Source organism: Triturus cristatus, chromosome 5_1, assembly GCF_964204655.1.
Source record: "Triturus cristatus chromosome 5_1, aTriCri1.1, whole genome shotgun sequence".
Lineage (NCBI taxonomy): Eukaryota > Metazoa > Chordata > Amphibia > Caudata > Salamandridae > Triturus > Triturus cristatus.
Genome location: NC_140587.1, coordinates 839,015,298 through 839,042,719, shown reverse-complemented (window position 1 = coordinate 839,042,719; position 27,422 = coordinate 839,015,298).

Genomic DNA, 27,422 nt, shown 5'->3' with positions numbered 1-27,422 from the left:
TTAAGTTGTGATACTCCAGATAAAAGAGAGTTTTTCTATTTAGCTCTTCTGCAACTCTTCAAACCATGGCGGACTGAAATGGAATTACTTGGCAATTTTGACTGCTATGAAGATTCTTTCAATGCATGTAAAGATAGCATTGAATGTACAATTATTCCAAATTATCTACAAATGTTGAAGGAAGAGATTAATCAAGAAAGAACAATTGCAGCTGAAATTGCTAGAGATTGTTCTCAAGATAGTCAGAGTTCTGCTCCACAAAGTCAAGATCCACTAGGAGAAGCCATACTTGAAAATGAAGCGACAATAGCAGTGAGTGAAGTGGAAATGGTGATGCAGCAAGCACAACAGGAGAATATTGATTTGGAAAATTTGGAGGAACGTTTGAATACTGAACAGAAAGAAATATATCACCAAGTTACACAACAGATACAACATGGATTACTGCATGAAAAGAATGATTGTCAATGTACATCATTTAGACTTATTCTTATGTACATCAGTGGACAAGCTGGAACGGGGAACAGATTCTTGATTAAATGTTTGTCAAGTTATCTACAGAAAACACTGGATTCACATTTATCTTGTGTTGTAACTGCTCCAAGTGGGTTAGCAACACACAACATTAAAGGGATTACATTACAGCATCTGCTGATGTTACCGGTAGAACATAAAAATAAGTTGGAATACCACAAGCTATCTGGAGAAGCTTGTTTTGAATTTTCAAGAGTACTGAAGAAAATGAAACGTCTGGTAATTGATGAAGTAAGCATGGTCTCAAACTTAATGCTTGCGTTTGTACATTTGAGGATGCAACAGATTTTACAAACAAATTACGATGTTTTATTTGGAGGAAAACATGTAATTTTATTTGGTGATCTACTACAACTCACACCTGTGAAAGACCAACCAGTTTTTAAAACCTTTCTTCATGAAGACACTAAAAAATCTTTGGAAATTTTGGAATGTGAACATTTGGACTTATTTTGAATATAAGGAACTTATCAAGAACATGCGACAAGCAAATGATGAAGATTTTGGAAATATTCTTCAAAATATTAGAATTGGTGTCTTAACAAAGGATGGAAAAAATGCTTTAGTAAGTCTGCTACTAAGAAACTGGTTTCCAAAAGAAAATATTGCAGCTTAAACAATCTACTGAAGAATGGCAGAAAAGAAATCTATAATTTGCCTTATGTAAACACTGAAAGAATGCTCTACATTCAATGAAGAACTGTTGAAACTGGAGAATGAACCGATAATGAAAATGGTAGCTATTGATAAAATAGAACATGAAGGAGCAACTATTCTTTTGTCCGAGAAATTGCAGTTAAAATTAGACTCTTTGAAAAAATCAATATCTAAGACTGTTGGTTTGGAAAAGACCTTATATGTAGGTCTAAACTGCTGGGTAATATTACAGCGCAATTTAGATGTTGTGAAAGGATTAGTAAATGGAGCAATGGGGAAAGTTGTTGACTTTGTTAGTTATGCAAATAGAGATGGAATTGAATTTTTGAAGATTAAATTTGATCAGATTGAAGAGGTGAAACAGATTGAACACTGTTCTGTTCATTTTTTGCTTGTAAAAGATTTGTATGTTTGTAAAAAACAGCTTCCTGTTTGTTTAGCATATGCAGTGACTATTCATAAATCTCAAGGTTTAAGTGTAGACAATGCTTTGGTAAATATTGGAAGTTCTGTGTTTAAGGAGGGTGTGGCATATGTTGCATTATCTCGAATAAGAACGTTATCCGGATTGTATTTGATTGATTTTGATAAAGAAAAGATTAGTATAGATATAAATTGTGTAACATAGTACAATAGGTTAAGAAGACTCCATGCTCCTAGCTTAGGTGAATATCCTATTTTTGAAAAACTTTTAATACGTCCAAAACGAAAATATGATAAAGATTTTACTGAGGTTGCAAAGAAAAAAAGAATTGAAAAGAATGATGAGTCTGGAAAGAAAATAGAAGAGAACACGGTTGGTAATATTGTAGGATATCAGTTTGAAAATAGTTCAGGTATCAACTTCTATGCTAATGTAATCATCAACATTGAGGTTTTTTTAGAAAATCTACAGCATGCAATTATGGAAAATCGAGAAAAAGATTTTGTTCTTTGTTACATTATATTTTTGAGAAGTTGAAAACTGATAAAACGAAAATCCATACTGCTTCTGATGTGCGAAATCTTCTGGATATATGTTCTGGATCTTCACAATTTACACAGAATGTACAGCAGGATGCTCAGGAATTTCTTATGTTTATGCTTGCAGTATTAGAAAATGAAGTTATACAAATTGAAAATCTGTTTGGACTATGTTACAGATGAGTTCATACATGTGAAAGCTGTTCATTTTCATCTACTACTAAAATATACACTGAACGATTCATACATTTGACAATGCCTGATTTGAGAACAGTGTCTTTCAACGATTTAGTAAAATCAGCTAATCAACATATGGAATGTACTCAGTGCAAATTAGAAATGTTGTCATCATTATTTATACAAAGATGTGGACAATATATTATTTTAATGCTGCAACGTTGTAGAGCAGATGGTACAATATTGGAGACCAAAATTAAACATTTTGTGGTAGGTCAAGTTTCAATTTCAGGAAGAACTTTTAAAACAGTGGCTATTGTTTTCCACGATGGAACTACTTCAACATCTTGACACTATACTGTATATTTGAAATGCAATAAAGGATGGACACTATGTAATGATGCACATTTAGAGTATACATTTCGGTTGCCTAATGAATTACCGAATTCATATTTATTATTTTTGATGCCAAAATTCTGAGAAGATATCAACATGAATATATTTTTGATATTTCCACTACAAATTATTTTAGATACATCATTCACCCTATTGAAAGCGTGTGAATATGATTTTAGAAGTCTATCTTGGATATCCTCATTGCAAATGTTTTCAGAAACATCATTCGGCCTATTGGGAAGGTGTGTATAAGAATTCAAATATTTATTTTCGATATACTTAATGGAAATATTTTCAGAAACATCATTCGGCCAGTTGGAAAGATGTAGGTAATTATGGTTTCAATTATTGATTCTGTTCTTTCATATTGCATTTAGAAAATTGTGTTCGAAAGAAGGTGGTCATATATTTGATCTTTGTATTATATACTATGTTATTAAGGATGTTCATTTGTGAAAGTGTAAATACCAAGCTACGTTTGTTGTTGATATTTTGAAGAGAAAGATGTTTTTTTTAACAATCTTATTGATTGTAGTTTTTTTGCCCGCTGTCATCTGATGATTAACATTGAAATCAATGTTTATGGTGAAATTCAATATAATCTGAAGACAGAAAAAATAGGCAAATTGAAGATGTGATGTAATTGTATACTTATGTTGTGTTGCAAAAACTATAAAATTATATGTAATAACAGAATTATTTTCTTCTCTTTTACAGACCTTACTACTAAAGTTTAAAATATTTTAAATTTGCATTAAAAAAAAGAAGTGAATATAATTTACTATTAATTTGATATCTACTTGAAAACAGGTAAGATTAATTCACCCAGGTACAACCCTGGCAGTCTATCAAAGACACTGTCATTCCCCATGCCCATCTCCAGTCACCTAGCCAGTACTATATACTAATGCAATCTGTCCACTAATACCCAAGCATTTATAAATCCAGTATGCATTCTCTTTACAGCACTATAATCATCTAGTTACTAGTCACATACTTATGGAATGGCCTAATTACTAATACAAGCACAGCTACAATATTCTGTACACTATCTATGCAGATCTCTAACCACCTATATACTATTAATACACTCCTCTAAATATGAAGTTATCACCCATGCAGTGTAGGAATCCTCCTGTGAGTCCGATGCACTTCTCCAATCACCCATCCAGGCAATACGTAAGCACTTATAAATTCACCAAGCACTCTGTTTGCAGCACTGTAAATATTCCAGTTACTAGTCATGTACTGATGGAATGGACTAGTTACTTATACAAGTATCCGCTATTATTATTAATAGTAGCTTTCAGTGAGAATATAGTTAGAAATTAGCATTTAAAAAGACTTTGAAATTCACTGAAAAAACCATAGGTTTCAGGGACATTATAGTTACAAATTAGCATTAAAAAACCTTTGAAATTCACTGGAAAAAAAAAGGTTTCAGGGATGTTATAGTTAGTTGGACATTTCACTCATACAAAACCATAGAAATTCCACCGTTATAGTTAGTTGAGCTAACTATAACTTGCGCCCCCGCAATGCACTGCTGATGACGTCACATATTACATCATTCATGACATGGTCAGTGACATCACTGATGACATCTCAAATAACATATCTGATGACATCATCCACGAGAAAATCTGATGCACCTCCTCACACCCTAAAATAACCTTTGATACATCCCCTATAAAATACAGACTACCATTTTCAAAACCATTGACACACCAATACCAGTTACTACAAACACACTCACTGATTCCTAGGTCTACACACACATCCACTCATTCGCCCATACAACCATTCATACAGAGTGTTAACTGATCAATACAATACTGTCATATGCACTCATACACCAATACAGACACTCACACACCACCACTCATCCCAGTCAGTCATGCACTCATCCTAGTCGGTCACAGAAAGAATCAATCACAGTTCCATTTACTCACCTACATAGTTATACACACACCACCTCATTTATTCATACAGATACTAATGCATACTTACTCACTTATATAATCACTAATACAAGTATACACTCATCCATACAGCCACTCTCACAATCACTGACTAACACATATAGTCATTTATATACTCCAACTCTCACATACACTGCCTTTTACTTTTTTTACTTACTTGGACATCTACCACTGACACATCTATTCACTCACCAACACTTTCATACACACACTCACTCACCCATACAACTGTTTCCACATATACTCTTAAAATCATGCACCCAGTCAATCAACCACTCACACATCTATGCACAGAGTCATGCACCCCCATCCAAGGAGCGGGGTTGGAGAGGGAAAGGCTATGATTCAAGTGAGGTAGTGAAATAGACAAAGTGAAAATAATGATGAAACAAGTACTGTTGAAAGGACTGGCATTTATAGAGTGACACTCTATAAATGCCAGTCCTTTCAACAGTACTTGTTTTACTGTGGAATCATATGTTACATGGCAACTGTGCACAAATGCTATGTACTGTGATGAGTATTTGATTGATTCCTGCTTTCCAGGCATATGAAGAATATATGCTTGAACTGTTTGTGATTTCTTCATCATTATTTTCACTTTGTCTACTTCACTACCTCACTTGAATCACAGCCTTTCCATCTCCAACCCCACTCCTTGGGCACTGCAATGTTGATATCTTCACAAAAATGTATGACTTTCACTGCGTGTCCGAAGAAATTTTGACTTTGTTCAGTGTGATTAAATAACACTGTAACAGAAAGTTTGCTGTGCTTTGTTTTCTGCATTGGAATTTTATCTGAGTTCTTTCTCTTTTTGACACTAATGATGTTATAATACTGGGTCCACCCCAATATATACTGTAATATGTGACGTCATCAGCAGTGCATTGCGGGGGCACGAGTTATAGTTAGCTCAACTGACAATAACAGCGGAATTTCTATGGTTTTGTATAAGTGAAATGTCCAACTAACTATAACGTCCCTGAAACCTATGGTTTTTTCAGTGAAAAAATATATATATATTTTTATATGTATATACATATACATACATACATATACTCTACTAGCAGTCACCAGTAGGTAGTTATAGTTAGGAACAAAGTTTTCATAGGAGAAGCATTTTTTGTTTTGCCAATAACTTTGCCACCGCTTGACGAATCTACATGACATTTTTTTAAAATGTCCCCTTTTTGATTCAGCTGCTGTGTTAGTGAGTCCCGAAAAAAGGGGTTCATAAAACGCATTTCCCTTATGTTAAGTGTAAGGTGAATTTTCATTTTTTGAAGACATCTATAGCCAGAAACGCTGAATGGACATACACCAAATTTGGCAGAAAGCTAGATGTTGGTCCTGAAAGTATGCTTTTTGTGATTTGGTGTAAATCTGTTCAATAGTTTCAGAAATATTTAAGTTTTAAAATTATAGATATCTGGCAGGCAAAAAACCTACTGAAATGCTACTGAAATTTGATGGTGCCAACACTCAGAAGAGGAAGTGTAAGCAGCCATCATGGGACTCGGTTGGACCAAGAGGTGGGTGAAGAATTTCGCTTTGCATGCAGAGTTCGCAGAGTTTTGCCCACTTTGTGCTCACGGAGTTCAGCAAAACTCCGTGAAGCAATGCCAAGTGGAGTTTGTTCTCTCGCCCGGCTCGTCAATTGTAAGTTGGCAAGTGATCATGAGACATAAATCGTGCTGGACCGCCTCTAGGCTAGTTTTTTCAATGTGAGCTGTCTCGGCAGGTTGCAACTGCTCGCCTTGAGAAATGTGCCACTACCGTTTGAGTACAATATCTACTCAAGCGGCAAAAAGCAGCAGCACCCACTGACGTGATGTATAATGCTGTTTGCACTTATTTTACAGTGCAGGCCAAATTCCCAGTGCTTAAAATCAGTGCGAGCAGTGCGACTTAGCATACTCCGCTGCTGGCGGAACTCCACGGAGTTTGGTGGAGTTTTTCTGTCACCTTGCAGCGTTCTGCAGAGTAAAACCCCCCAAAAATGTAAGGGTAATGCACCCTGACCACCTAGGCCTCTTGGTTGGTCCCTCTGGGACCCCCCAGGGCCAAAAACAGATTTTTCTTTTTAATAAAAAACCTTTCAGCAGGGTTCACTTTTCCAGCCCCAAAACATTTTAAACACTAAAGGGCCTATTAGGATGGTGGGCGAAAAACCACCCGACTGCCATGGATCCGGAAATCAACCGCCCACTGGCACCATGGAAAATCTGGTGTCCAAATTAGGAACAACCGCCCAAAAACACCGACCGTTGCGGAACGAGGCCAAGAAAAACCGTCTGCAGCGGGTGGAGATGGCCAAAATACATCCGCGGTGGTCGCATTTGCAGAGGTAAACAATCAAACCGCCGCCAGTATAGCGGAGACACCTCATGTCAAATTAAGATAACCCCGATGCCCACGCGGTATGTTTCGCAGTTTCCAACCGTCGCAGTCGCAAACAGAGAGCCGGCGAAAGAGCTGCAGCACAGCCAACGCCGCAGACGCTCCGTGACAAATATGACAGACGAAAGAAAAAACCCACAACAAGGCTACAAAGTGCACACAGCAAACTAGCCATGCCCCTAAAAACACAGAACACACCCCAATGACACAACCACATGACAAATACAAAAATACAAATCCCAGGACAACCCACACAACACACCTGACAGAAATACCCTATTTGGACACACCCACATAGCTGAGTATAAATCCAGCCCCTTCCCTGACCACAATCCTTTGAAACATTCCAAGACTGGAGGCCACTAACCCTGACAACAAAAGATAGGCAAATCAACACACCAGCACTACTCACACCACACACAGCACCACTACCACTTCCACACGTGTACCTCTGACCCCCCTGCACATCACACACCATACAAATCACCCCCACCTCCACCACTCACACCCCTGCACCCATAACCCCTTTGCACATCACACACCATGGCAACACATAAAATGCCAAAATTCACAGAGAGTGAGATGACAGTCATGGTAGATGAGATAGTCAGAATGGAACCACAGCTGTTTGGTAGCCTGATCCAACAGACACCATTAGCCACAAGAGCACACATGTGGGCAAGGATAGTCGATAAGGTCAATGCAGTAGGGACCACCCCACGCTCAAAAAATGAAATCATGAAGCGGTGGCATGACCTGAAGAGGGTTGTCAAACAGAAGAGGAGCATGAACCGTGAGCTGGCGCAGAGGACTAGCGGTGGCCCTCCCATTGCACCCAAAACATTCACTGCATGGGAGGAGAAGGTGCTTGCCGTACTGCATCCAGAGAGTCTCACAGGAGTAGCCGGGGAAGTGGAGGCTGGTAAGTACAAACAAATGACTACCACCACAATGCTATGTACTGTCTTGCGCAACTACAAAGCTACACCTCCTAGGCCCAAGTACATGTATATGCACCACATACTCCCCAACACATGTCTCACAGATCCAACATTCACTCACTCACATCCACCCCAAATGTAGCTAGCAACATTACAATGGGGGCATGTGCACAGGCAGCCAGCACAACAACTTCCACCAGGCCCCCTTGTCCCACAGCTCAGCAAGATGGTGCACTCCACACCCAGAAGCAGTTGGAAACCATTGGCTCACCAAAAACAAACACGTAGGTAGCCATCTTCACAGGAAGAGGTGTATGTGGGTGGGAAGACTGCAGGAATACTCCCACCAGGCCCCCAGGCACACACCTGAGCAGGATAGAGCACTCCACACCCAGAAGCAGTTGGAAGCCATTGTCCCACTACAAACAAACTAACAGGTAGGTAGCCATCTTCACAGGGAGGGTGTATGTGGGTATGAAGACTGCACTCCAACTCCCACCATGCCCCCTGTCTCACCCCAGAGCAGGATGGAGCACTGCCCCCCACCCAGAAGCAGTTGGAAGCCATTGTCTCACCACAAACAAACTTAAAGGTAGGTAGCCATCTTGACATGGAGGCTGTGTGGGGGTAGGAGGCCTGTACTACAACTCCCACCATGCACCCTTGTCACCCAGCTCATCAAGATGGAGATCTCCCTCCTACCCAGATGCATGTGGCAGCCATGCTATCACTACCAACAAACTAACAGGTAGTTAGACCACATCCCTGGGAGGGCTGTTTGGGGGTGGGAGGCCAGCACAACAACTCACACCATGCCCCTTGAGAAGGATGGAGCACTCACCCCCACCCAGAGGCATTTGCAGCCATTGAATGGTTCACACTCACCTAACAGGTAGGTAGACCTCTTCCCTGGGAGGGCTGTTTGGGGGTGGGAGGCCTGCATAACAACTCACACCCGGCCCACTGACCCACCCCTGAGAAGGTTGGAGCACTGCCCCCACCCAGAAGCATTTGGAAGCCATTGTCTCAATTCAAACAAACTAACAGGTAGGTAGCCATCTTCACAGGAAGGGGGTGTATGTGGGTGTGAAGACTTCACTACAACTCCCACCATGCCCCCTGTCCCACCCCTGAGCAGGATGGAGCACTGCCCCCACCCAGAAGCAGTTGAAAGCCATTGTCTCACCACAAACAAACTAACAGGGAGGTAGCCATCTTGACATGGAGGCTGTGTGGGGGTAGGAGGCCTGCACTACAACTCCCACCATGCACCTTTGTCACCCAGCTCATCAATATGTAGCACTCCCTCTCACCTAGGTGCAGGTGGCAGCCATGCTATCACTACTAACAAACTAACAGGTAGGTAGCCATCTTAACAGTGAGGGGTGTTTGTGGGTGTGAAGACTGTACTACAACTCCCACCATGCCCCCTGTCCAACCACTGAGCAGGATGGAGCACGGCCCCCACCCAGAAGCAGTTGGAAGCCATTGTCTCACCACAAACAAACTAACAGGTAGGTAGCCATCTTGCCATAGAGACTGTGTGGGGGTGGGAGGCCTGCACTACTACTCCCACCATGCACCTTTGTCACCCAGCTCATCATTATAGAACACTCCCTCCCACTCAGATGCATGTGGCAGGCAGGCTATCACTAAAAACAAACTACGAGGTAGTTGGACCACATCCCTGGGAGGGCTGTTTGGGAGTGGGAGGCCAGCACAACAACTCACACCAGGCCCCCTGAGAAGGATGGAACACTCACCCCCACCCAGAAGCATTTGTCAGCCATTGAATGGTTCACACTCACCTAACAGGTAGGTCGACCTCTTCCCTGGTAGGGCTGTTTGGGGGTGGGAGGTCTGCATAACAACTCACACCTGGCCCACTGACCCACCACTGAGAAGGTTGGAGCACTGCCCCCACCCAGAAGCATTTGAAAGCCATTGTCTCACCACAAACAAACTAACAGGTAATTAGCCAGTTACCAAGGTAGTACCGTTTGGGGGTGGGAGTCCTGCACTACTACTCCCACCATGCACCCTGTCCCACACCTGAGCACGATGGAGCACCACCCCCACCCAAAAGCATGTTGCAGCCATAGCATTGTTGACCGTCATCTAACAGGTAGGTAGCCACCTTCACAGGGAGGTCGGGGTGGCCTGCACTACAACTCACCAGGCAGCCCTGTCCCAACGCATGCAGGATGGAGCACTCCACACCCAGAAGCAGTCCCAAGCAATTGGCTCGCTACAAACAAAGTTAGGCAGACATCTTCCCTGGGAGGTCTGTTTGGGGGTGGTATGCCTGAACAACAACTCACCCCAGGCCGACTCGTGCCCCAGACCATCACGATGGAGACTCCCCACCCACCCAGATGCATGTGTCAGACATTGTTTCACTACAAACAAACTAACAGGTAGGTTAACATATCATGCTTGCTTGTCACACCCCTGAGCAGGATGCAAGCCTCTACCACACACACACACAGATGTGTCAAGTCAAAGCCGAATGTGAAAAAATAACAGGTAAGTAGCCAGTATGTGCACACAGCCATTTCCTCAAAAAGCATGGTGCCACATGACAACACCAGCCCTCTCATTGCACACAAATACACACAGATCCCATTGACACTCACAGTGTGCACAGAGCTAAGCAAATGAAACTGTCACAGCAACCAAAGTGTGACACACCAATGCACATGTAGAAGAAAGTCTGGGCACAATCATGCACAACACTGAATTCCATGTGTAAGTGCCATGGGGCCAGAACAGCAGGGACCAAATGAGAAACAAGAAAGCATGGTTGGTGGTACAAATCCAGATATGCACATGACAAGACCAAGGTATGCAGGGGATGACAATGGCCAGTTCATGGCCAGATGTAACGTCTGACAGGCAGAGTAAGCCAAAAATAGTCCTCACCGAAATTTTTAGATACGCCAGTCCCTAAATGGCAACATGTCCCTATACTCACAAATTATGCACTTTGCGCATGGTAGGTATTGACAACTCAGACCATTGACAAGTAATGCATGTACCACAGCATCATGTCAGGAGGCACAGTAGTGCACATAGAAAAAAATGTGATGATTAGTCAACTGTGTGGTGTGCAAACAGTGAATGATATACAGCTAACACAAAGCTTATGGGTTGCACTACAATTACCATCTCCCACCAGTGCTGCCTGCAACACTCCCCCTGTCCCAGAGGATGAACACCCCACCGACTGAGGAGAACAGGGAGAAGATGCGGGTGCCTACAGTGGTGAGGCAGCAGTTCTGTGGCAGCAGGGAAGGTGGGAGGGTGCAGGGTCACTCACAGACACCAAGAGGCTGGGACCCAATCCCTGGACCACATTAACAGAGTCCTTGGGGCATATGAATGTGCCCAGGGATGAACAGGCTCTACAGCAGGCCCCCCGCCAAGCGGTGAAGGGGCTGTCCAAAGAAAACCCTGGGAGTAAGTGGAGGTAAAGCACCTGCCAAATGCCAGTCACGGAGCCAGCCATGATGGCAACCCTCTTCACCACTGCATTGACTTTTTGGACTGTCCTTCCCCACACTGCCTTGTGAATGGCATCTGTCTGTTGGACTGGGTCACCACATCAATGTTGTGACTACTCGACTATCTCATTTACCATAACTGTCAACTCACTGCTCTACTAATCATCTCAATGTAAATGTTCACCCCCTCACATGTCACCATTGTAAATAATAAATCCTTTCACACATGTTGTTGTGTCTGCTCCATCTTTATTCCAGGATGTACAGTCTTCAACATGATTACACTGTACCAGGAGTATGGAATGTATGTAGGCAAGGAGAGGTTGAAGGGACCTAGGAAAACACAACAGAACAACATTCACTAGTCTGGGTGTGGCATCACAGACATCACAAAACACCTACCATCAAGATAATCAAACATGCACACATCACAATGAGCAACAAGTGCCAACATACACATCCTGTCGATTTACAAAACTACCCTGTCCCAGAAACATTGTCAGCCACCACTGAGTCAACAACCGGATGCAGTCACACAGCCCACATACACCTTCACAACAACAGCAACATCATTAGACAATGGATCCGTTGTACATTTCCACTCACCTTCAAGTGAAGCAGTGGGTGATGAGCTGTTGATGCACGTCAACAGCTTCCTCCTCTCCACTGTCCTCATCACTGGACACGGGTTGGTTTGCATGCAGGGGCCTTTGCTACTCATCAGCATCCATGAGCAGGGGGATCTCTTTGCGAATGGCTAGGTTGTGGCGCATGCAGCATGCCACTACAATCTGGCTCACCTTCCCGGGTGAGTACATCAGGGCACCTCCGGTCTTGTCCAGGCAGCGGAAACGTGACTTCAGCAGACCAAAGGTACGCTCCACCACACGACGTGTCCTCCCATGGGCATCATTGTAGTGGACATCAGCTGGTGTCCAGGGATTCTGCAGTGGGCTCAGCAACCAAGGACGGTTGGGATATGCAGAGTCACCTTTGTGTGACAAACACAGATATACATTGAAATGTTGCTGAGTCAGAGGACAGCATGTCACACACACAGCATGCTATTATACTAGGCATACTCACCCACAATCCATGCACGCTCGGGAAGCAGATTAGCCATCAGCTGTGGTACAATGCTGTTCCGCAGGATGTAGGAGTCATGAGCTGAGCCTGGAAATTTGGCACACATATGCGAGATGATCATATCAGCCTGGCACACCACCTGCACATTTATGGAGTGGAAATGTTTCTGATTCCTGTAGATGTGCTCACGTGCCTGTGGTGGTACAAGCCCAACATGGGTGCAATCAATGGCACCAACAACATGGGGGATGTCTCCAAGGGGATAAAAAATCTCCCTTCACAGCACTCAATTCCTGCCCCCGGGGGAAATGGATATATGTGTCCTTGTAGATCATCATAGCGGACAGAACATCACGCAGCACCATGCTGAACATATGTTGTGATATCCCACTTGCGCTGGACACCATGTGCTGGAATGATCCAGTGGCAAAAAGTGCAGGGCCGCCATCACCTTAGACGTGGGGTTGAAAGCTGTTGGATATGTTCGGCGAGGCTGCAGGTGGGGCTCCAACTGAGCACAAAGGTTCTGTAGGGTGGCTCTAGCCAGACGGAATTTCCGGATGATCTTCTCATTCTCCATGTCTGCCAGCACTGTGAAGCAACAATGCAGCTTTGGTCTCCTCCTAGTTGAGATGAAAGTGGACACATGTCAATGCAATACATCATGAAATGGGCACAGCATCACCCGTTTTGGTGGACACAACGCCAACAATGACTGTCATCAAAATTGTGTTACAGACCAGCTGACATATAGGGACTCCTTCATCTACACTGATCGTACACCTGTCAACTGACACACAGCAAGTACCTCCAAAGGATACTCACCATATGAGAATGCACATACTGATATGGCCACGTTCACCATGGGCACGCCAGGGAGTATATCATACAGTATTAGTGTAAAAATGCAATACCACTGTCTCACACCTAGCAGATGCACATGACACACCCTCCGGCGTTAGTCAAACCTGGCACACATCAACAACACAATGACCACAGGCTGAGCATACATGATGAGTGTGTGAATGGTCAAACATAAGCAAACAGGCACATATGGACAATCTTCATCTTGAAAAACATCGCAGTGATTTTACCTGCACTTTTACACCTTGCCATGTGTACACATTGGGGAGTCCATAACAACACAGTCCTGTGTACAGGCCCATCAATATCACAAATGACCTGTGAGGGAGTACATGCCAATCTAAGAAATCACATACACAAACATGGCATGTGTAGTCAGCAGTGGGGTACATGGCACATTAGCATTGTGTGCACTATGATGTGCCATCAACCATGTGGCCACTGTGCACTGTGGATGGCTGCCAGATGGCTATTGACACAGCATGATGTGTCCATTGGTGCTGTCACAGTCACCCGCCACCCAAATCCCGGTCACCCATGTCTCTGTATGGCAACCAACTCGCGGTAGCTACTGCTTGGCCCCAGTGGTGTGTTACCGCCAATGCCCGGGACACAATCGCGGTAGTGATAGGCATATGCACATGGTGAAATGGCGGTTGGCATGCTCTGCCACCCAAATCCTGGTCACCCATGTCACTGGATGGCACCCAACTCGCAGTAGCTACCGCCTGGCCCCTGCGGTGTGTCACCCCAATGGACCATGCCCTTACAGCCAATGGGAAGTGCAATCGCGGTGGCCTGATGCAATTTTGAAAATTGTGGTAGGCGTGCGCCGCCACCGCGGAGCCGGTCATTGGATGCAGCTGAAAGATGCACCACCGCGGTAGCGCCCGCCTGGCCCCTGCAGTGTGTCACCGCCATGGACCATGCCCTTACAGCCAATGGGATCCGCAATCGCGGTGGCCTGATGCAATTTTGAAAATTGCGGTAGGCGTGCTCCGCCACCGCGGAGCCGGACATTGGATGCAATTGAAAGATGCACCACCGCGGTTGCGCCCGCCAGGCCCCTGCGATGTGTCACCACCATGGACCATGCTCCTACAGCCAATGGGAACCGCTATCGCGGGAGAATGATGCAATTTTGAAAATCGTGGTAGGCGTGATCTGCCACCGCAGAGCCGGTCATTGGATGCATTTGAAAAAGGCTGACCTGGAACACCAATTGCAGCAGCTTAGAACCACTGAAACGACACCAGGGGGCTATATATGTATGGGAGAGAGCCCCACATTTCCACTGCTCACAGAGCCTGCTGCCTGAGATCCCTCACCTGCTGCTGCCTCCAGGGACTGCTGCCTGAGACCCCTCACCTGCTGCTGCCTCCAGGGATGCTGCCTGAGACCCCTCACCACCCACTGCCACCACTGCTGTCTCATGTCCAAAGTGATGGCAAGGACTGAGAAGATCTGTGCCAGTCCCTTCACTAGCGAGGAGCTGGAGGTCCTGGTGGACGAGGTCACACAGTAACCAAGGCTATATGGTTCCCCAAATGTCATGGTAAGTCTTCAACAGTGGGAGTGAGAGTGCAGGGGGGCACATATGCAGTCGGTCTGATGCAGTATGTGTCTGAGAGTGTGGGGTTGTGTCAGGCACTGCCTAACATGCTGTTTCCTAGGGTGAAGAGGGGTGTACCATACTCCACACGTTTCCCTGCCTGCACATCAAGATTGGAGGGACATGTGTTGTCTTGTCAGCCATACAGTGACGCAGTAAGTTGGTAATGCAGGAATCAGGACAGTGATTGCTTGTGTGAATGGCTGTGTGGGTCCCTGTTGTCCATCTCAGTGTGAACCCACCTGGCCTGCACAGTCACCACCCAATCTGACAAGGACATATCACTGAATGTACAGAGTGTTACATGTGTGTTTTTTGCAGGACTCTCCATCAATGAGCCATATCAGCCCCGTAGATTGCACACGACTGGCCCTGTGAGAAGGTTGTGGGTTTGTGAGAACATGTCCCTCAATGTGACATACATGACACTGTGATCTATTCACAGGGCAAGGTCATTGAGGCCTGTGCAGTGTTGGTCACAGTAGTCTCCCCCAAACACATGTTGATATGTGACGTATGTCTTGCTCTACCTGGAAATGGGCAGTAGATGTGGGCAGAGTACACATGGCTTTCTGTGCTGGCATCCTGCTTGTACATGAGATGTGCAGGTATTGTGTCCCCCTTACACCTGCATGCATTTACGTGTGCTTCTCACATGCAGATGTACCATGTGAGATGCATTCCTGTCTCTGCAAGACAAATTTGTGGATTAGTGATGAATCAGTTTCATGCTACTGTCCTGAGTGATTTTTTTACATGACACTGTGTCAATGATGTTTGCCCCCTCTTGTCTCACATGCCTGCAGCTCGAAGTACACCAGCGTAAGGCCGTATGGAGGGCCATTGCGAGGAAGCTGCGGGCTCTGAGTGTCTTAAACCGATGGCGCACCCACTGCCACAAGAGTTGGGATGACATCTCACGGCTGGCAAAGAACATTGCGGAGATGACACTGGGGCTGCTCCCTCGTACTGGCAGGTTGGCACAGCGCAGCATGACAACACTAATGTGCCGCATCTTGGCCGTGACACACCCTGAGCTGGATGCACGATTGAAGGGGCCTCTACAGCAAATTAGGGGTGAGTATTCTGGGATGGGTGACTTTGGCTGTGTGTGGCTGCATGTGTACACAGCCTGTGCCAGCGCTGGGCTATGTGATGTTGGTAGTGTGATGCAGTGGCTTGTAAGTGGCCTCTGTACTGGGTGCAGCTGTCATGCATTTGTTCTACCTGTACTTCCCAAGGGAGTTTGAGTACTGGGCATTTCAATAGCATTCTGAATGGTGGGATTCAGGTTTGAGCTATTTTGGTTACTGTTTGAACTGAGCCATATGCAGGATGTTGTGCTGTGTGGTCATCACATGGCTCACTTAGGCCTGGTTTTCTTGTTTACATGCACTGTTTGAGTAACTAAAGTGTGTTTGCACAATGTTATTGCAAAGGGTGGCGTGCAACATGTAGATTTAGTCATCTTCATGGTTGCTTTGCTTGCATATGTTTGTTCTGTTGTTGCCACTGAACTGACCCTACATCTCTCTCTCTCTCATGCAGCATCTCCCGTGGTCACGGAGGGACAGGGGACGGACACCAGTGGTGGGAAACAAGCACAACAGCTGCACAGGAGCCCAGTGACACAGATGTGACCAGCGCCTTGGAGGGGGACAGGAGTCTGCAGGAGGAATCACAGCCCGAGACGCAAAGTTCAACGTCCTCTGATGCCAGCGGTGACACATCCATGTTGGCGGGCACAGGAAACAGGGACTGCATCATCTTCCACCACGCAGCATACAGTGCCCACCTTCCAGCCACTTCCTCTGGTGCTGTCCAGGTTCACACCAGTAAGAGGGGAAGAGTGTCCTTCACCCCAGGCACCGCAGCCCCTACCCCTGTCCCCCCTGCTGCCACCAGTGCTGAGTCTGTGGACCTTTTGCGCCATCTGTATGTAGGTCAGACAGCTCTCCTGAATGCATTCATTGACCACGACAAAAAATTGGCTCAGGTGGTTGCTTTCATGGAGGGCATACATTCAGACGTGGGTAGGCTGCACCGGACTGTTCAGTCTTTGTCCTCCGCAGTGACGGCAGCCCTTCAACTGGCACAATCTCGGAGTCCAGCTCCAGTCCCTTTGTCCACTCCCATCCCAGTGGCCACGTCTGATGATAGTGACCAGGCTCCACAGACCTCATGGTCAAGACACAGCACACGTAGCACACAGCAGCAGCCCAAGCGGTCTAGGCCACAGACACCATTCCCACAGAAAACCAAAGCCACCCCAGAGTGCAAAGACAAAAGCCTGTCAGGTGACACCAGGGGGCAAGAAGCAAAGAAGCAGACCTCAGGGTCACATGCCTCAGAGCCATCCCCAGCCAAGGACTCTCCTGTCCCAAAAGCGTCTCGCAAAGACAAGCAGACAATTTCCGTGCCCACTGAGAAGGTGGTGACTGCCAAGGGTGCACATAAGAAGGGCTCCAAGGCAGATTCACCCACTTCCTTGACTCCCATTTGTGCACAAAGAACCAACAGAGGAGCAGAAAGAGGCCTTGTTGCAAAGTCATCCTGCGCCTCCACCTTTTTGCTGACAGCTACTGGTGGTAACTGACTCTGACTAACCAGGCCCGGAGCCAGTGCTATGCTGAAAGACACTTAGAATACAATGAAAACACCTACATACACCAGGGTACACTATGGGTTGGGGTTTTTGGCATGACCTCCCCTGTAAGGCCCTAGTACATAATAGGGCAGGGGGATTAAAACTACCTCTAACTAAGAGGTGCAGAAGGAGGCAAAAGAAGTGCAGAAAGAAGCAACAGAGGTGCCGAAAGAGGCAAGAGAGGTGCAAAAAAAAGCAAGTGAAGTGCAGAAAGAAGCATAAGAGGTACATGAAGAGACAACAGGGGTGAAGAAAGAAGCAAGACAGGTGCAGAAAGAAGCATGGAAATGGCAGTAGGAAGCAACAGGGGTGCAGAAAGAGACAGGAGACGTGTAGAAAGGAGCAGGTGAGATACAGAAAGCCAACAGAGTTGCAAAAAGAGGCACGAGAGGTACAGAAACAGGCAAGAGAAGTGCACAAAGAGGCACAAGAATTGCTGAAATAAGCAACTGAGGTGTAGAAAGAAGCAAGAAAAGTGCAGAAAGAGGCGAGTGAGATGCAAAAATAGGCAGGAAAGGTACAGAAGAGGGAAGAAGAGTGAAGAAAGAGACAACAGGGGTGCAGAAAGAAGCAAATGAGGTGCAGAAAGAGGCAACAGACGTGCAGAAAGAAGGAATAGAGGTGCAGAAAAAGGCAAGAGAAGTACAGAAAGAGGCAAAAGAGGTCCATAAGAGACAATAGGGGTGCAGAAAGAAGCAAGACAAGTTCAGAAAAAAGCATGGAATGTGCAGAATGAAGCAACAGGGGTGCAGAAAGAGGCAAGAGAAGTGCACTTTTGCATTTACAACGCCAATAGCTCTAATTCTTGCAAATGCGAAACCTATTACATTGCAAACACTTCTATAACTAGAAGTCACGTTTGCAGAGTGATGGAGAAAGGGTGCTGGGCCTCCGACCAGCACTCAGGAATTCCACTGCCTAGGGCTTACAGGAGGTACCAGGAGGGCTTCTTGGCCCCACAGTCCCTTAGTAGTAAAATGGACTTCATACCCCATCCCGTAATCTGCCAGAGGCACATTTGCAGAGTGGTAGAGAAAGGGGGGCATGGCCTCCGAAGACGTCTTAGCAATCTCACTGTGTGGGACTTACTGGAGGTAACAAGATGGGTAGTTGGCCCCCAAGGAAAACCTTGGGGGCCAACTACCCTTCCTAGTACCTCCAGTAAGTCCCACACAGCAGGATTGATAAGTTCTCAGAGCAGGCTACGCCCCCTTCACCCACCACTCTGCAAACGCGTTCCCTGGTGCTCTCTTGGATGGGGATTGAAGTCACCATCACTGCTGGGGGTCCTTTAGGGGCAAACTAGCCTAACTCTTACCTCCAGTAAGCCCCACACAGTGGGATTGCTGAGAGGTGGACAAAGGCCAGGCCCCCTTTCCCCACCACTCTGCAAACGCACCTCCTAGAGCATTCTAAGTTGGGGTATTAAGTTCCATTCATTCCTGGGGGTCCCTGGGGGGCAATTAGCCCACCAGGTACCCCCAGTAAGCGCCACACAGCTGGATGGCAGAGAGGTGGTCCGAGGCCACGCTCCTTTTTACACCATTCTGCAAACCCGGCTCCCGGTGCACTGCTGCTCAAGGGATGAAGTCCACTTGTGTCTATGCTTTTTTGGGCCCTGGGGGTCACAAGATGGCTGCCAACACTTCCTGAACAACAATGTTTACCAAACATCTATAAAATATAAATATCCAGGGTAATTTCATTAAAATTGCTACAAATAAGAGTGCAATACCATTCTTGTCTTATTTGTTCATTTTCAACTGGCGCTTTGTGCAAATGACAACAAGTGAAAAAAGTGACTGTGTGCTCATAAATCCTTTCCAGCCAGGATTTGTTACTAAAGTGCATAATGCTTAAAAGTGCTATAATACATCTAGCAGCCACAGGATAAAGAATAGTCTGCCCATTTAGAAAACCTATATAGACCATACTGTTTTGTCGATTTCTTTCTCTCTAAGAATGTACTTTGAATACATGGAGTAAATTAATATAATGTTTTGCATTTACTAAAGTGCTTTGTTTTCAGATAAAACTAGTTCATCTAAAAGTTGTTATAATAATACGATATTAAAACCCTAAAAAAAATACAAAAACATTTGTCTAAAGGAGATACAATTTCATGCTGTTGTACTGTTTGAAATTGCAATAATATCCTTGCACTACAAATGCGTAAACAGATCCTCATTTATATTCAAACTTCCTGGAATTTTTGTATCCATATCCAAAATGTATTGTGTTTTTAATCTCCTAAGTTTTTCTTCACGATTCCCTCCTCTCAAGTGCATAAATACAGCGCCTATTAAAAAGTATTTTAAGTGTTTAAGATCACTGTTGTGAATTTCTCTAAAGTGTTTCTCTACAGGGTAACTAGGATCTTGATTGACTATAGCCCTAGTATGCTGCAGTATTCTTTTATGGGCATGTCATTTTGTGCTGCCTACATAATGTAGACCACAGTTACATTGCAATATGTAGACAGCATGATCTGTTTTGCACGTAAGATGTTTGTCGATTGCCTGTGCCAGGTCCCTATTTGTATGCCCCCAGGGCAACTTTCACTAGGGCATTGGCCATAGAGGCTGTCTTTCTATAGGAGATGGATAGTGTTTTAGGTAAAAGATGACCTATCACTGGATCATCTAAAACAATAGGCCAATTAGGTTGTATTATGCTTCTAAGCTGTTTTTATTGCTTAGTATATGTTAAAATTAGTCTGGTGGATTCAATCCCATGTACTATCATGTTGTCCTCATCCAGGCTGATCTTCTCGGAGTGGCATGCTAAAAGATCAGATCTGGTCCGTATTCTAGATTTTACTATAGAAGCATCTATGGTTTTGATTGAATAACCCCTTGCTAAAAATCTGTCTTTATTTCTTGCTGTTTAATGGCCAGATCCGTCTCATTACTACATATCCTTCTTATCCTTAACATCGCCCCATAAGAGATACTTTGATTTAGATGGACAGGATGAGAACTCGTTGCATGGAAAACAGAGTTGCCTGCAGTTTCTTTATGATGTGAGGAAGTTGTGATCTCATTATTTACAATATGAACGTGGACATCTAAAAAAGTCACCTTTTCAGGGCTAATGGTAGCCTTTAAATTCAAATTGATAATATTTTCATTAATCTGTGAGACAAACTCCAACGTACTTAGTTCCGTACCATGCCAGATTATAAATAAATCATCAATAAACCATAACCAGGTTATTATATTCTTCTGGAGTATGTGGCCAAACTGCTTTTTGAGGACCAGCTCCTCCCACCAGCCATATGTAGACAGGCATAGCTGGGAGAGAAGCTGGCCCCCATTGCCACACCTCGGACCTGTTTTTTTTAACAAAAATAAATTATTTTCAAGACAGAACAAAAGCATATCAATTAGCATTCTGCTATGTTGTGCAAATTTTAAAGGACGATTATTGAGAAAATGTTCAACTGCCCTAATGCTATTGTTGTGCCTGATGCTTGTGTACAATGATGTAACATCAAGAGCCATCAGAAAGTACCCAGGGCACCATTGAATATTTTGAATTTTTCGAAGGAATTCGCTGGTATCCTGAACATACGACTGAAGATTTTTTACATGTTCCTGCAGGATGGAGTCTAAAAACCTGGACATATTTTCAAAAGGACCATCACATGCCGATATGATGGGCCTGCCTGGTGGCTTCTGCATGTTTTTGTGGCTTTTTGAAATAAAATAAATAACTGGCATGGCCGGATGCTCTTTTTAAAAAAAGATTATATTCCTCCAAACTTAATAAGCCCACACTTTTCCATGCTAAAAGTTTTACGCAAAATTTATCTTTGGTATTTTTAAGTTTTTTGTATTGAGCTTTTCTTGTAACATTCAATGTCATTGAGCTGGGACAGTGCTTCTTACAAATAATCGTCTAGTGGCCAAAGGATGATGTTACCTCCCTTATCTGTATTTCTCAACACTACTTCCTTCTCCTTCTGGAGTTTCTCAATTAACTGGTGGTATCTCCTATATATATCTATATTCCTCACTCCACTTGCACCTCTCGTCCTGCACTTGCGGGCGGGTGCTCTGTCCACGGGGGTGCTCCCATGTGAAATCTTCACATCTCCACAATAAAGAAAGATCAGCACTCATGGGGGTACAATCCAATGGTTTATCAGATTAGAGGGAGATGCCCAGACACGTTTTGTCAAAACTGCCTTTGTCAATGGCGGCAAAACGCTGTTCTTGCTCTCTTTATATGTCTAGATTTCCATTACACGTCATTACAATAGAAAATGGACACATGCAGAACTGCAAATCGCCCGTAAATTTGGGCGCCATTGCTTAACATTTATATTCCTCAATCTTGTATGCAATGTAAGCCAATATATATATTTGTGTCTGTGTGTTTTTTAAAATTTTCTAAAACACACACTAAACATCAACTCCCCACCCACTAAAAAACATACCAACCTATAAACACACCTAAAAACTAGTATCTACAAAAATATTTAACTAACTTTCACTAATCTATTTTAAACTACACTGTACCTATCCTAAAACCTATTCTGCACCATGCTTAAATTACTAACCTAAATAAACAACTTTTAAACAACTGGGAAAAGGGGAAAGCCAAAGGGAGAGTTATATATGGGCAGATGATCTGCTCCATTGCCTACTGCAACATGAGCATGATGTCCTGCAGGTTTGAGAGTTCACCCTCAATGACTGTCATCTTAAGTTTAAGCTCCTGTAGGTCCTCTAACTCCTTTGCCTCAAATAAAGAGACTACTGCAGGGGTAGTGACCACGGGCAGTGTTGCTTGCCCTGCCTGGGCAGAACATGGTCTTGGATGGCTTGTGGGACTCCGTTCAGTTGTTGTATAACCTCCTGATGTGACTTTGCAGGTCCTGGCTGATCCTGCCTGCCTGTCTTCCATGTAGCTACCACCTTTCATTCTTCATATAATTTGACCATCTTCTTGTATGCCTTTGTCGCTTGCCTGATGTGGAAATGGCCCTCTAATCTGGTGTGGTGTTGCATTGCCTCTTCTGCTGTCATGCGCATGTGCATTTGCGTGAAGAAGTTACCGTCAGAAAGAAGAGGGACCCCCGGGACGCTGCGCTGAAGGTAAGGAGGTTTATATTTACTTTTAACCTTCTTTAAATTATTTTAAAATTAGGGCGGGCGGGAGGCGGGTGGCGCGTAGTGGGGCTACGCGGAGCGCGCGAGTGTGCGTAGATTTTTCAACACTACGCGCTGCTACACGTAGCCCCACTACGCCCACTACGCCCATGCTTGGTGCTGGCAGTGTAGGTATATAATATGGCACTGTCAACACAAATAGACTTATAACCATTTCAATCCTGAGACTGAGTTTCCAAGCATGATGTGGTGGACACATGGAATTGAACACGTGGTCCATATATGGACTCTCAGATGTTGGTTATGCAGCATGCAACTGTGTATTTTTATGGTCATTAGGGTATGTAAAATGAGTTATGCCGAGCAAGTACAGTTAGTGTGCCTCAGCATTGGTTACCTCAAATACATAAGGCAATACACATTTCTGCATTGACTGACTCTGTGCCATGTGGTCAAAAAACATATATGGAGGGTGGATAGCAACTCCCATAAAACAGATATGTTGGCAACTTCATCAATATTGACTCCGGCAAGTACCACGAACCCTAACACATGGCTTAAACTATACAGTTTCAGCAATACCGCTATGATGTGTTCTAACATGTCAGCAAGGCTGCTTTCCTTGATGCATATTAACAAAAAGCCTATTCATGTCATGAGTGTGTGCATGCATGCTGCAAATCTCATGCGTTCAAGTACTTTGCGCTGAATCTAGCAGGTAACCTTCCACCACGTGTCAAGGGTGACAGGGTTGATGCTAGCCAGTAGAAGTAATGCCATTAGTAGGTGAGCAGTGTAATGGGCTGCGTGTTGCTGACACAGTGCAAATCTGCATGTGAACCTTTCCACATTGCATCACAATCAACAACTCCCTGCCAAGGTATCAATGTTTCCTAGGTTTGGGTATATGAGGCCATGACAAAGGCATTTAACTGCATTTTCATGTGCAGACTGGTGACATGTGCCACATGTACTGCAAACTAATCTGTCTGCACTGTGGTAGGATTCCTTACATCCTGTGACGACCTGCCATATATCCATACCTTGCCATGTGGACATCTTCACTCGCAATGTGCATCAGACAGGCAGTCTGAAGATGAATCGTCCAACACCATGGTAAAATAGGGTTGCTGTCCTACATCCTTACATCCCCATGGAATCTATGTAATTGTTCCTCTGTCACACCATCTAGCATATGTATGATATAGACTACTCTGATGGACGCTCAGGTACCCCTGAGGCAGGATTACAGATGCCATACCTCAGGTTAATTGTGCCATAAGTGGTGAAACAAAGTATATGATTCCTACTGATAATGTACTTACATCCTTACAGCAACACATGTTGATATACCATATGTCCGCTTTGATGACTCAAGTTAATGATTAGGAATAACTTTGCCCCCTCAGAACAACATATGCAACATCTATCATAGGAAGGATTGTTGGTTTTTGATGGCTAGGCTGCTGACAGTCACACAAGGTTGTCTGCATGTGAATTTTGACTTCATACATATCTACTGGTACATGTATGGGTCATAAAACATTGTATTTGTTGATCAGCAAGAATGCCTGATCATATCTATAGTCTTTCACACTGAACTGATTTTGATAGCAAGGTTAAATGTATGCTGCAGCTATGAGTATAGTATGATGCTAAACAGTATAAGTTGTATTTTGAAAAAGGTATTTACTGTAAATATGATTCCATGACACTGTAAAATTGACTAAAGTTAATGCTGGCTGGCATATGTGCTACACCTCACCAGCACCTGCCTCATGCTCCAATATGATATAGACAAGCACACTGTGTGCAGACAAGCTCAGCCTGTCTCATTCCCCTTTCCTGTATCATTTGTTGAACAGTAGTTTGTTATGTTTATATCATGGTATGGGTGTAAGACAATAGAACTTCTGACCATCAGTAGATTTAGTGCTAAGTTATGGTACATGTGCATTATGCATTCAAACAGTAGGTGGGGACACATCATCACAGCAGGTAAAGAGCCATGGTTCACATGAGTCTACATCAGGGCTCGAGTCGGGGTACCACGCGGGTGGACAGCGTCCCCCCACTTATTTTACCAGAAGTTCGATAACTGAAGCAAATGGAGCCACACATTCACTCTTTGGCCTCTCTGGGGCGAGATCAGAGCTCATTTAGAACTCTGCTCGTGCGCTGGCTTCTCTGATGCAATCGCATCTACGGGGTGAGCAAGGGGAGGCAATGAGTCTGATGGTGCAAGCCACCTTTCGTGACATCACTTCCTGTCGTGACGTCAGCGTCCCCCCACTTCTTTTTTTAGGACTTGTGCCCTGGTCTACATACATTGCCCCTACATGCACATTGATATTCATCCTTGTCCATTGAGAATTTTACTGTGTGCAACTTCATTTATGAATTTACATGTACTGTAAATTGGTTACAGGTGAATGATGTTATCCCCATACACATCACAATGTCACGACTATCAAAGATCACACACAATCCTTACAGAGCTACAAACTCATACTATTTATACTCACTGGTAGCATTGGGATCCCTGGAGGACTCCACCTTGGCCTGGGTGTATGATGCAGGACCACCTACAAGCCAAAAAATTAAACACTGCTTTGTGAAGATTGCAAATACACACTGTCTACATATGATGCACAGTACTATGACATCACAATGATCTGGTATATTCAGCACGTTGGACACGTAGCATGTGGCTAAGTAGAGATGGAATAATAAAGGGCAAATATACACCATATGGAACAGTATAAGGACAATTTCTGAATCATGTCACTATTGCACAGAGTGCAGAGTAGGTGCAAAGCATGCTACACAGCAATGTGGTGCAAGGGTGCATGCCTTTGATGGCTATATCAAATTCCTACCTTGAAAAGGTCACCATCTAGAAGTATTTACACTGGCAGGGGCATAACCAACTCTGTACGTGCACAGAACAATGCAGCACATATTAGAAGGTCAACATGATAGATGATTGATCATTACTTTGTTCCTTACATGACACCTGTGCAGGGTATGTCAACATCAACCATTCAAGCTCTGCACAGGCATGTATGTGAAATTAGGTCATGTATACAATTGCATGAATGTGAAATAATTTGTTAAGACCCCAACACCTTGTCCAGTCAGTGGCATGATGATATGTGAGGGGCCCCCTGCAATGTACATGGAGGGGGCCCTCACATTCTGGTCCCAGTCATGAGCCCTCAGGCCAGGCGGCCACTGTCTCTGCACAGTGCCGGAGGGTGCCCCTTGAAGCTCTGGGGCTCTTACATACTGCAGGGATGGCAGGAGCTATTGTTACACTACTGTGAACAGGCCCCTGGGGCATGGTGTAATAATTTGACAGATTTACCCTGTAGTTTGGCATTCTACCCCTCAAATTATCTGCCCCTTACTGTTAGATATATTTTTAACATATTTTCCCACTTAAACAACTACATGCAGATGGTAAATATGTACTTACCAACGAGGCCACCAACTTCCATGCCAAGGTGGTCTAAGGGATCGGCCTCACGGGTCACCACATCCGTCCATCAGTGCTTGAGCCGGGGTACGGTAGGATCAACACCAAACACCTTGGTTATTTGCCACTGCACAATCTTCCACAGCTCCTTGGTGGTGTAGCCCTGGCAGACCATACCCCCTGTAGCAATCATGTTGGGCACATAATGTGCCATCAGCCAAAGTACACCCCCAAACTCCCCCTCAGGCAGGTTCTTAGCTCTCCCCTTCCTCGACATGGCCCAATCTGCTCAATACCCCCTTAACACTATATAAATACCCCTTAGCCTTACCCCTACCCCTAAAATATGAAACAATAAATGGACAAACACCCAACAATACAATGACCAAAAACAATGCAATTAACAAATACAATACACAATTGACACAACAGAGAGACAGCACAAATACCGTTAAGACCAAAATTCTCCAAAATCATCAAGTCACTCAACAAAACACCTCCTACCGCCAGGAAAGACTATAAGTGAAAGTGAAAGGAACTTCAAACTTCCTAGTTTGCAGGCTTCCACATCCTTTGCATAATTTTCAAATGTGTAGTTTTTTAATGACACATTAGTACAGAAATAGCCAATGTGTGATTAACGCACAACGCATGCTAATGCACAATGCATTGTTTTCAATGCATTGGCGTTGATGCACATCTTTTGACCTACGCTACTGGTGCGATGCGATGAGCAAATGTTTTAATGTGTCGGTTCGGTCCCATGCAACTGGCCTATTGCCTCTGATATAGTGTAGTGAATTGTGCAATGCAGGTAAACACACCTTGGGCTCACTTTCCTTTCTCCTCATTTCTTACCTGACAGGCTTGATATTTTCAGATATGTGGATTATTTGTGGGAAAAGTGCACCTATGTACAAGATTTGCCTTCATCGTGGTGACATATTGAGTGACAATATATTTATGTGAAAAACACATACATATTGTGATGATTAGAGACATTCCAAACTTCTTGTTGCTTTTTCAGTTTGTAGCATGCCTGGGTGAACGTAGGTAGCTGTG